This window comes from Chiloscyllium punctatum, chromosome 39 (genome assembly GCF_047496795.1).
Source record: "Chiloscyllium punctatum isolate Juve2018m chromosome 39, sChiPun1.3, whole genome shotgun sequence".
Taxonomy (NCBI): domain Eukaryota; kingdom Metazoa; phylum Chordata; class Chondrichthyes; order Orectolobiformes; family Hemiscylliidae; genus Chiloscyllium; species Chiloscyllium punctatum.
This window is the reverse complement of record NC_092777.1, coordinates 41511652-41525443: the sequence shown is the minus strand read 5'-3', so window position 1 is coordinate 41525443 and position 13792 is coordinate 41511652. Positions and strand designations below refer to the sequence as shown.

Below are 13792 nucleotides of genomic sequence, written 5' to 3'. Positions count from 1 at the left end.
CTCCTCCACACACACACACCCCCCACTCTCCCTCCCACACCCACACCCCCCCCACTCTCCCCCTCACACACACACACCCCCACTCTCCCTCACACACACACCCCCCACCTCCCTCACACACACACCCCCCACTCTCCCTCACACACACCCCCCCACACACACCCCCACTCTCCCTCACACACACACACACACCCCCCACTCTCCCTCACACACACACACACACACCCCCCACTCTCCCTCACACACACACACACACCCCTCTCCCTCACACACACACCCACACCCCCCACTCTCCCTCACACACACACACACCCCCACTCTCCCTCACACACACACACCCCCCCCAATCTCCCTCACACACACACACACCCCCCCCACTCTCCCTCACACACACACACCCCCCCCACTCTCCCTCACACACACACACCCACCCCCACCCCCTCACACAACACCACACACCCACTCCCACTCTCCCTCACACACACACACCCACTCTCCCTCACACACACACACCCCCCACTCTCCCTCACACACACACACACACACCCCCCACTCTCCCTCACACACACCCCCCACACCCCCTCACACACACACCCCCACACCCCCCACTCTCCCTCACACACACACCCCCCACACCCCCCACTCTCCCTCACACACACACCCCCACACCCCCCACTCTCCCTCACACACACACCCCAAACCCCCCACTCTCCCTCACACACACACCCCCACACCCCCCACTCTCCCTCACACACACACACCCCCCCCCCCATCACGCACACACACCCCCCCACTCTCCCTCACGCACACACACCCCCCCCACCTCCCTCACGCACACACACCCCCCACTCTCCCTCACGCACACACACCCCCCCCACTCTCCCTCACACACACACCCCCCCACTCTCCCTCACACACACACCCCCCCCACTCTCCCCCCACACACACACCCCCCCCACTCCCCCCCACACACACCCCCCCACTCCCCCCACACACACCCCCCCCACCTCCCCACACACACACCCCCCCACTCCCCCACACACACACCCCCCCACTCCCCCACACACCCACCCCCCCACCCCCCTCACACACACACCCCCCCACTCTCCCCTCACACACACACCCCCCCACTCTCCCCACACACACACCCCCCCACTCTCCCTCACACACCCCCCCACTCTCCCTCCCACACACACACCCCCCCACTCTCCCTCCCACACACACACCCCCCCACTCTCCCTCCCACACACACACCCCCCCACTCTCCCTCACACACACACAACCCCACTCTCCCTCACACACACACCCCCACTCTCCCTCACACACACACCCCCCTCTCCCTCCACACACACCCCCCACTCTCCCTCACACACACACCCCCCACTCTCACACACACACCCCCCACTCTCCCCACACACACACCCCCCCACTCTCCCCACACACACCCCCCACTCTCACACACACACCCCCACTCTCCCTCACACACACCCCCACTCTCCCTCACACACACACCCCCACTCTCCCTCACACACACACCCCCACTCTCCCTCACACACACACACACACCCCCACTCTCCCTCACACACACACACACCCCCACTCTCCCCACACACCACACACACCCCCACCTCCTCACACACACACACACCCCCACTCTCCCTCCACACACACACCACACACACACCCCCACTCTCCCTCACACACACACCACACCCCCACTCTCCCTCACACACACACACACCCCTCTCTCCCTCACACACACACCCACACCCCCCACTCTCCCTCACACACACACCCACACCCCCCCACTCTCCCTCACACACACACCCTCCCACTCTCTCTCACACACACACACACCCCCCACTCTCCCTCACACACACACACACCCCCACTCTCCCTCACACACACACACCCCCCCCAATCTCCCTCACACACACACACACCCCCCCCACTCTCCCTCACACACACACACCCCCCCACTCTCCCTCACACACACACCCACCCCACTCTCCCTCACACACACACGCACACACCCACTCCCACTCTCCCTCACACACACACACCCACTCTCCCTCACACACACACACACACCCCCCTCTCCCTCACACACACACACACACCCCCACACCCCCCACTCTCCCTCACACACACACCCCCACACCCCCCACTCTCCCTCACACACACACCCCCACACCCCCCACTGTCCCTCACACACACACCCCCAAACCCCCCACTCTCCCTCACACACACACCCCCACACCCCCCACTCTCCCTCACACACACACACACCCCCCCCCCTCACGCACACAGACCCCCCCCACTCTCCCTCACGCACACACACTCCCCCACTCTCCCTCACGCACACACACCACCCCCACTCTCCCTCACACACACAACCCCCCACTCTCCCTCGCACACACACCCCCCCACCCTCCCTCACACACACACACACCCCCACTCTCCCTCACACACACACACACCCCCACTCTCCCTCACACACACACACACACCCCCACTCTCCCTCACACACACACACACCCCCACTCTCCCTCACACACACACACACCCCCACTCTCCCTCACACACACACACACACCCCCACTCTCCCTCACACACACACACACACCCCCACTCTCCCTCACACACACACACACCCTCTCTCCTCACACACACACCCACACCCCCCACTCTCCCTCACACACACACCCACACCCCCCACTCTCCCTCACACACACACCCTCCCACTCTCTCTCACACACACACACACCCCCCCACTCTCCCTCACACACACACACACCCCCACTCTCCCTCACACACACACACACACCCCAATCTCCCTCACACACACACACACCCCCCCCACTCTCCCTCACACACACACACCCCCCCACTCTCCCTCACACACACACCCACCCCCACTCTCCCTCACACACACACGCACACACCCACTCCCACTCTCCCTCACACACACACACCCACTCTCCCTCACACACACACACACACCCCCCACTCTCCCTCACACACACACACACACCCCCACACCCCCCACTCTCCCTCACACACACACCCCCACACCCCCCACTCTCCCTCACACACACACCCCCACACCCCCCACTCTCCCTCACACACACACCCCCACACCCCCCACTGTCCCTCACACACACACCCCCAAACCCCCCACTCTCCCTCACACACACACCCCCACACCCCCCACTCTCCCTCACACACACACACACCCCCCCCCTCCCTCACGCACACAGACCCCCCCACTCTCCCTCACGCACACACACTCCCCCACTCTCCCTCACGCACACACACCACCCCACTCTCCCTCACACACACAACCCCCCACTCTCCCTCGCACACACACCCCCCCACCCTCCCTCACACACACACACACCCCCACTCTCCCTCACACACACACACACCCCCACTCTCCCTCACACACACACACACCCCCACTCTCCCTCACACACACACACACCCCCACTCTCCCTCACACACACACACACACACCCCCACTCTCCCTCACACACACACACCCACTCTCCCTCACACACACACACACACACACCCCCACACCCCCCACTCTCCCTCACACACACACCCCCACACCCCCCACTCTCCCTCACACACACACACCCCCACACCCCCCACTCTCCCTCACACACACACCCCCACACCCCCCACTCTCCCTCACACACACACCCCCAAACCCCCCACTCTCCCTCACACACACACCCCCACACCCCCCACTCTCCCTCACACACACACACCACCCCCTCCCTCACGCACACAGACCCCCCCACTCTCCCTCACGCACACACACTCCCCCACTCTCCCTCACGCACACACACCACCCCCACTCTCCCTCACACACACAACCCCCCACTCTCCCTCGCACACACACACCCCCACCCTCCCTCACACACACACACCCCCACTCTCCCTCACACACACACACACCCCCACTCTCCCTCACACACACACACACCCCCACTCTCCCTCACACACACACACACACACCCCCACTCTCCCTCACACACACACACACCCCCACTCTCCCTCACACACACACACACACACACCCCCACTCTCCCTCACACACACACACACCCCCACTCTCCCTCGCACACACACACCCCCACCCTCCCTCACACACACACACACCCCCACTCTCCCTCACACACACACACACCCCCACTCTCCCTCACACACACACCACACCCCCACTCTCCCTCACACACACACACACCCCCACTCTCCCTCACACACACACACACACACCCCCACTCTCCCTCACACACACACACACCCCACTCTCCCTCCCACACACACACACCACTCTCCCTCACACACACACATACACACACCCCACTCTCCCTCACACACACACCCCCACACCCCCCACTCTCCCTCACACACACACCCCCACACCCCCCACTGTCCCTCACACACACACCCCCAAACCCCCCACTCTCCCTCACACACACACCCCCACACCCCCCACTCTCCCTCACACACACACACACCCCCCCCTCCCTCACGCACACAGACCCCCCCACTCTCCCTCACGCACACACACTCCCCCACTCTCCCTCACGCACACACACCACCCCCACTCTCCCTCACACACACAACCCCCCACTCTCCCTCGCACACACACCCCCCCACCCTCCCTCACACACACACACACCCCCACTCTCCCTCACACACACACACACCCCCACTCTCCCTCACACACACACACACACCCCCACTCTCCCTCACACACACACACACACACCCCCACTCTCCCTCACACACACACACCCACTCTCCCTCACACACACACACACACACACCCCCACACCCCCCCACTCTCCCTCACACACACACCCCCACACCCCCCACTCTCCCTCACACACACACACCCCCACACCCCCCACTCTCCCTCACACACACACCCCCACACCCCCCACTCTCCCTCACACACACACCCCCAAACCCCCCACTCTCCCTCACACACACACCCCCACACCCCCCACTCTCCCTCACACACACACACCACCCCCTCCCTCACGCACACAGACCCCCCCACTCTCCCTCACGCACACACACTCCCCCACTCTCCCTCACGCACACACACCACCCCCACTCTCCCTCACACACACAACCCCCCACTCTCCCTCGCACACACACACCCCCACCCTCCCTCACACACACACACACCCCCACTCTCCCTCACACACACACACACCCCCACTCTCCCTCACACACACACACACCCCCACTCTCCCTCACACACACACACACACACCCCCACTCTCCCTCACACACACACACACCCCCACTCTCCCTCACACACACACACACACACCCCCACTCTCCCTCACACACACACACACCCCCACTCTCCCTCGCACACACACACCCCCCACCCTCCCTCACACACACACACACCCCCACTCTCCCTCACACACACACACACCCCCACTCTCCCTCACACACACACACACCCCACTCTCCCTCACACACACACACACCCCCACTCTCCCTCACACACACACACACCCCACTCTCCCTCACACACACACACACACACCCCCACTCTCCCTCACACACACACACACCCCACTCTCCCTCCCACACACACACACCACTCTCCCTCACACACACACATACACACACCCCACTCTCTCACACACACACACACCCCACTCTCTCACACACACACACACCCCACTCTCTCACACACACACACACCCCACTCTCTCACACACACACACACCCCACTCTCTCACACACACACACACCCCACTCTCCCTCACACACACACACCCCACTCTCCCTCACACACACACACTCCACTCTCCCTCACACACACACACACACACCCCACTCTCCCTCACACACACACACACCCCACTCTCCCTCACACACCCACACCCCCCCACTCTCCCTCACGCACACACACCCACACCCCCCACTTTCCCTCACGCACACACACCCACACCCCCCACTCTCCTTCACGCACCCACACCCACTCCACTCTCCCTCACACACACACACACCCCACTCTCCCTCACACACACACACCCCACTCTCCCTCACACACACACACACACCCACTCTCCCTCACACACACACACACCCCCACTCTCCCTCACACACACACACCCCACTCTCCCTCACACACACACCCCCCCACTCTCCCTCACACACACACACCCCACTCTCTCTCACACACACACACAGACACCCCCCACTCTCCCTCACGCACACACACCCACACCCCCCACTCTCCCTCACGCACACACACCCACACCCCCCACTCTCCCTCACGCACACACACCCACACCCCCCACTCTCCCTCACGCACACACACCCACACCCCCCACTCTCCCTCACGCACACACACCCACACCCCCCACTCTCCCTCACGCACACACACCCACACCCCCCACTCTCCCTCACGCACACACACCCACACCCCCCACTCTCCCTCACGCACACACACCCACACCCCCCACTCTCCCTCACGCACACACACCCACACCCCCCACTCTCCCTCACGCACACACACCCACACCCCCCACTCTCCCTCACGCACACACACCCACACCCCCCACTCTCCCTCACGCACACACACCCACACCCCCCACTCTCCCTCACGCACACACACCCACACCCCCCACTCTCCCTCACGCACACACACCCACACCCCCCACTCTCCCTCACGCACACACACCCACACCCCCCACTCTCCCTCACGCACACACACCCACACCCCCCACTCTCCCTCACGCACACACACCCACACCCCCCACTCTCCCTCACGCACACACACCCACACCCCCCACTCTCCCTCACACACACACACCCACACCCCCCACTCTCCCTCACACCCACACCCCCCACTCTCCCTCCCACACACACACCCCACTCTCCCTCCCACACACACACCCCACTCTCCCTCCCACACACACACCCCACTCTCCCTCCCACACACACACACACCCCACTCTCCCTCTCACACACACACACACACACACACACACACACACACCCCACTCTCCCTCACACACACACCCCACTCTCCCTCACACACAAACACACCCCACTCTCCCTCACACACACACACCCACACCCCCACTCTCCCTCACACACACACACACACACACACCCCCCACTCTCCCTCACGCACACACACCCACACCCCCCACTCTCCCTCACACACACACACACACCCACACCCCCCACTCTCCCACACACACCCACACCCCCCACTCTCCCTCACACACACACACCCACACCCCCCACTCTCCCTCACACACACACCCACCCCACTCTCCCTCACACACACACACACCCCACTCTCCCTCACACACACACACACCCCACTCTCCCTCACACACACACACCCCCACTCTCACACACATGCTCACCCACACTCTCCCTCCTCCCCCACACACGGTCCCCCCCACAATCTCCCTCCCTCTCCCACACACACGCTTCCCCCGCAATCTCCCTCCCTCCCCCACACGCGATCCTCCGCAATCTCCCTCCCTCCCCTACACGCGCTCCCCCGCAATCTCCCTCCCTCCCCCACATGCGCTCCCCCGCAATCTCCCTCCCTCCCCCACACACACACGCACCCCCGCAATCTCCCTCCCTCGCCCACACGCGCTCCACCGCAATCTCCCTCCCCACCACATGCTCCCCTGCAATCTCCCTCCTCTCTCCCACATGCGCTCCCCGCAATCTCCCTCCTTCCCCCCCCCCACGCGCTTCCCCGCAATCTCCCTCCCTCCCCACCACGCGCTCCCCTGCAGTCTCCCTCCTCTCTCCCACATGCGCTCCCCGCAATCTCCCTCCCTCCCCCCCACGCGCTCCCACGCAATCTCCCTACCTCCCCCACACGCGCTCCCCCGCAATCTCCCTCCCCCCCGCAATCTCCCTCCCTCCCCCCCGCACACGCTCCCCCCTGCCCCCCACACACATTCCCCGTGCCCCCCGCACACACTCCCCCCTCACACGCTCCCCCCCTCCCCCCCACACACGCTCCACCCCTCCCACGCTCCCCCCACCCACACACTTCCCCCTCCCTCTCCACCGCACTCTTCCCCCCTCCCTCTCCCATACACACTGCCCCGCACTCTTCCCCCCGCCCTCTCCCCCCACACTCTTCACCCCTCCCACACAGGCTCCTGCGCACAGACACCCCTCCCTCCCCCCCGCCCACGCTCCCCCCTCAACCCCCCCGCCCACGCTCCTCCCTTCCCCCTCCCCCACGCTCCCCCCTTCCCCCTCCCCACGCTCCCCCCTCCACCCCCGCCCACGCTCCCCCGCTCCCCCTCTCCCCCCGCCCACGCTCGCCCCTCCCCCCCGCCCACGCTCCCCCCTCCCCACCAGCCCACGCTCCCCCCTGCCCACGCTCACGCCTACCCCCCGCCCACACCCACGCCTACCCCCCGCCCACACCCCCTCCTCCCCCCGCCCACACCCCCTCCTCCCCCCGCCCACACCCCCCCTCCCTCCCTCCCCCCGCCCACACCCCCCTCCCTCTCCCCCACACACGCACCCACATGCACGCTCCCCCGCGCTCTCCCCCACACCCGCTCCCCCTCCCGCTCCCCCACACTCTCCCCCACGCTCTTCCCCCTCCCTCTCCCCGCCCTCTCCCCCGCACACGCCACCCCGCCCTCTCCCCCAGACACGCTCCCCCGCATTCTCCCCCAGACACGCTCCCCCGCCCTCTCCCCCGCGCTCTCCCCCCACACCCACTCCCCCTCCCCCGCACTCGCCCCCACACCCGCTCCCGCTCCCCCACACACGCTCCCCCGCCCTCTACCCCACACACGCTCCCCCTCCCTCTCCCTCTCCCCCACACTCTTCCCCCTCCCGCTCTCCCACACGCACGCTCCCCCGTGCACGCTCTCTCTCTTCCACTCCCGCTCCCCCTCTTCCCACTCCCGCTCCCCCACGCACACTCCCCCATACACTCCCTGCCCTCTCCCCCACACACGCTCCCCCTCCCTCTCCCCGCACCCGCTCCCACATGCACGATCCCCCGCGCTTGCACCCACGCGCTCTCCCCCGCACCCGCTCCCCCTCCCTCTCCCCCGCACACGCTCCCCCTCCCTCTCCCCCGCACACGCTCCCGCTCCCGCTCGCTCTCCCCCATGCACGATCCCCCGCGCTCTCCCCCGCACCCGCTCCCCCTCCCTCTCCCCCGCACCCGCTCCCCCTCCCTCTCCCCCGCACCCGCTCCCCCTCCCCCGCACCCGCTCCCCCTCCCTCTCCCCCGCACCCCCTCCCTCTCCCTCGCTCCCCCTCCCCCACACACGCTCCCCCTCCCTCGCACACGCTCCCCCTCCCTCTCCCCGCACACGCTCCCCCTCCCTCTCCCCCACGCACCCCCATACACTCCCTGCTCTCTCCCCCACACACGCTCCCCCGCACTCTCCCCCAAACACGCTCCCCTGCACTCTCCCCTCTCCCTCCCCCGCACCCTCCCCCCTCCCTCCTCCGCCCCTCCCCCGCACCCTCCCCCGCCACTCCCCCTTCCCTCCCCCCTCCCCCGCACCCTCCCCCCTCCCTCCCCCGCACCCTCCCCCCTCCCTCCCCCGCACCCTCCCCCCTCCCTCCCCCGCACTCTCCCCCTCCCTCCCCCGCACTCTCCCCCTCCCTCCCCCGCACCCTCCCCCCTCCCTCCCCCGCACTCTCCCCCTTCCCTCCCCCGCACTCTCCCCCTTCCCTCCCCCGCACTCTCCCCCCTCCCCCGCACTCTCCCCCTCCCTCCCCCGCACCCTCCCCCCTCCCTCCCCCGCACCCTCCCCCCTCCCTCCCCCGCACTCTCCCCCTTCCCTCCCCCGCACTCTCCCCCTTCCCTCCCCCGCACCCGCTCCCCCGCACTCTCCCCCCTCCCCCCCTCCCCCGCACTCTCCCCCCTCCCCCGCACTCTCCCCCCACCCTCCCTCCCCCGCACTCTCCCCCCTCCCTCCCTCCCCCGCACTCATCCCCCTCCCTCCCTCCCCCGCACTCTCCCCCCTCCCCCGCACTCTCCCCCCTCCCCCGCACTCTCCCCCCTCCCTCCCTCCCCCGCACTCTCCCCCCTCCCCCGCACTCTCCCCCCTCCCCCGCACTCTCCCCCCTCCCTCCCTCCCCCGCACTCTCCCCCCTCCCTCCCTCCCCCGCACTCTCCCCCCTCCCTCCCCCGCACTCTCCCCCCTCCCCCGCACTCTCCGCACTCTCCCCCCTCCCCCGCACTCTCCGCACTCTCCCCCCTCCCTCCCTCCCCCGCACTCTCCCCCCTCCCTCCCTCCCCCGCACTCTCCCCCCTCCCTCCCTCCCCCGCACTCTCCCCCTCCCTCCCTCCCCCGCACTCTCCCCCCTCCCTCCCTCCCCCGCACTCTCCCCCCTCCCTCCCCCGCACTCTCCCCCCTCCCTCCCCCGCTCCCTCCCCCCTCGCTCCCTCGCTCCCTCCCCCCTCCCTCCCCCCTCGCTCCCTCCCCCCTCCCTCCCCCCTCCCTTCCCCGCACCCTCCCCCCTCCCTCCCCCGCACACTCCCCCCTCCCTCCCCCGCACACTCCCCCCTCCCTCCCCCGCACACTCCCCCCTCCCTCCCCCGCACACTCCCCCCTCCCTCCCCCGCACTCTCCCCCCTCCCTCCCCCACGCACGCTGCCCCGCGCCCTCCCCCACGCACGCTGCCCCGCACCCTCCCCCACGCACGCTGCCCCGCGCCCTCCCCCACGCACGCTGCCCCGCGCCCTCCCCCACGCACGCTGCCCCGCGCCCTCCCCCACGCACGCTGCCCGCACCCTCCCCCACGCACGCTGCCCCGCACCCTCCCCCACGCACGCTGCCCCGCACCCTCCCCCACGCACGCTGCCCCGCACCCTCCCCCACGCACGCTGCCCCACACCCTCCCCCACGCACGCTGCCCCACACCCTCCCCCACGCACGCTGCCCTGCACTCTTCCCCCCCTCTCCACACACGCTCCCCCACACTCTCCCCCACACACGGTCCCCTGCACATGCTCCCCCGCACTCTTCCGCTGCACTGTCTAACCTAAAGTTTCAGCTTTATTCTGATAAAACCTGAAGTTATCTTGGGACAGAGATTTACTGTTAATCACTTGAAATCTACACCTGCATTCTAACTGGTTAAAGACTTAAATAGCCATCCAGGTTTAGAGTCATAGAGTCATAGAGATGTACAGCATGGAACCAGACCCTTCGGTCCAACCCGTCCATGCCGACCAGATATCCCAACCCAATCTAGTCCCACCTGCCAGCACCCGGCCCATATCCCCCCAAACTCTTCCTATTCATCCAAATGCCTTTTAAATGTTGCAGTTGTACCAACCTCACCACCACAATCTCTGGCAGCTCAAATACATTCACCACAATCTCTGGCAGCTCAAATACATTCACATAAGTTGATGACGCTTTGGTGTTTCACTATAAATTCTGTGAGCAATGTACTCTCTCTCACCAGCTGTGTGAGGAAGGAGCAGTGGCTCCAAACGTTTGTAGTTTCAAATATACCTATTGGACTATAACCTGATTTTTGACTTTGTTCACCCTAGTCCAACACCAGCACCTCAACACCATCATCATTCAACACATCTTCCATCAGCTTTCCCAAGCTATTTTGACCATCACTTAATTACCTTTTGACAACTCCAATTTCCATACTAGAAAGCACACTGAAATGGTCCAAATTTAATGCAAAAAAGGTTCAATTTCACACTATGGCTGTTTCTAGATATGACAAAGATTCTTTTCTTGTTACTGCTCAAACAAGATAAATACACTGAGAAATGTCAAGGCTTTTCAAGTTAATAATTACCAATACATGATAACATTGCAATGAATTTTCAGTTGAATTATTTACTCAGGAAGCATTCTACATTAATTAGGTTTTCAAATAAAATTGGAGGAACAGTTCAGAAACATTTTAAGAATAGGCAGCCAGTTTCCTTTCATACTTCAATTTCCTTTCGTACTTGCCATTTCTACAAATAATTATTGATGTAGAATGGATTATTTACAACTGCGTTTTTTCTTTAATGCAAATTGCTGAATAAACAAATCATATTATAATCTTTGATTTAATAACACTAACAGCAATTTTGTCACAGATACATGCAAACTGGCACCTTTTTCAGTCAAGGAACTTGTCAATTGCGCAAACATTTACCACACTTAAAACAAATTAATTGGTACATGATGTTATGAGTCCAAATATATATCGATCACATCATTAATTGCCCCTGGATAGCCCTTCAGCTGGAGCTGTCAACTGCAATGTGAAATTTCCCTTATCCAATTCCATATTAAACTTTATTAGTCTCTCCCTCGATCCTGACTTGTGATAAAACTTCACATATTGTCACAAGTTTGTATAACAATTCTATTCTGACTTTGTGGTGATAATACAACTGTCATTTCCACTTAAGCATCAATGAATGGAAGACAAAAAAATTTCGAGCATCTCAGCTTCCCCCAAACAATTCTGAGGAAGGGTCACTGGACCTGAAACGTTAATTCTGATTTCTCTCCAGATGCTGCCCAGACATGCTGACCTTCTCTCTCAGTTTCTGTTTTGTTCCCCCCAACAATACTCAGGAAAAAATTGGTCTTATAGTTTACATCGGCACTTTATTAACAAAATCATACTGAATAACCAATTACCTAATGCCTTCTAAATAGTTTGGGCAGAGAGCTTTCTACAGTGCTCCAGTTATATCGGTTAAGATTTTGTTCACTTAAATGAAACAGAAAGCACAGGGCCCGGTCGATCAAGACAGTTGGGAGTGGGTGAGCATCATTATTTTGAAAACTTTCAGCATATCTTTTTCTGACATTTTCCTCACGTTCCTTCTCATCTCTCCCTTTCACTATCTCTCCCTCGCTCTAGTCAGAACATCCACTTCTTCCAGTCCAATGATTGAGAACTCAAGTCCCCTATTCCTGACACAGCAACAAGGGAGCTGCACTGTCCGAACTGATAGTGAGCACTTTCCAACCTTTCCTTCCCACATGTCATTTTTCAAAGAGCAGATGAGTTCTCCCAGCACCACTGACCAGTATTTACTCCCCCACCATCATCACCAGTAAACAATAATATGGTCAATACCACATTGTTGGGTGTGGGATCTTGATGTGCACAAACTAGCTGCTATACTTTCTGGATTATAATAGTGACAACACTTTTTATGTAACAAAAGTACTTTTGGTCAGTTAGGGGCTTTGGGACACCGCGAAAGCTAGGCGCCACCTCAATGCCAGACTTTCTTGCCGCCTCCCTCCCTTTTCCGTTTCCCTCCACTCCGCCTTGGTCTTATTGAACTGCCCTTCTCTCTGGAATTCTTTATCCCGCTCGTTCCTGTTAGTTTCGTTCTTTCTTTACCTCCCTCCTTACCTTCTCACCTGCTCCTGGCTTCGGATCCGCTGCTGAACACTGTCCGCCGCCCGGTCCCTCAGCTTCACGGTTCCGACTGGAAACCAAAGCCCCCTCATCACATTCCGTCCGGCGCCTACAGCACCACCAGTGGCCACGCCGGGAACTACACGGACTGACTTGGAACTGCTCATCCAAAGACAGCCACTATCACCAAAGATTTATTAAACTGGGATTTTAATTTCCTCCCCATTCTTTGGAATATTTACTGTAGGAATTGTGGATCACCATCGGTATCCTTTGCATATTTGAATGTCAATAACTCAGGCCAAACTCAGTTGTACAAGCAAAATAATTTCTTTAAGTTTGTGATACAACTTGATATTATCAAGTTCATAGA

At 62.2% G+C, this 13792-nt stretch overlaps 1 protein-coding gene across 2 annotated transcripts in view; it reads right to left on the bottom strand.

The window, feature by feature from the left end:
* dus1l (dihydrouridine synthase 1-like (S. cerevisiae)) overlaps positions 1-13508 on the bottom strand; it is a 120996-nt gene extending 107488 nt beyond the window's left edge. The window contains exon 1 of one of the 2 annotated variants that reach the window (XM_072558521.1): positions 13414-13508. The gene's annotated coding sequence lies outside the window, so the exon portion shown is untranslated. The remainder of the gene's footprint in view (positions 1-13413) is intronic. The other variant, XM_072558522.1, reaches the window with a different exon arrangement.
* Positions 13509-13792: the final 284 nt, after the last annotated feature.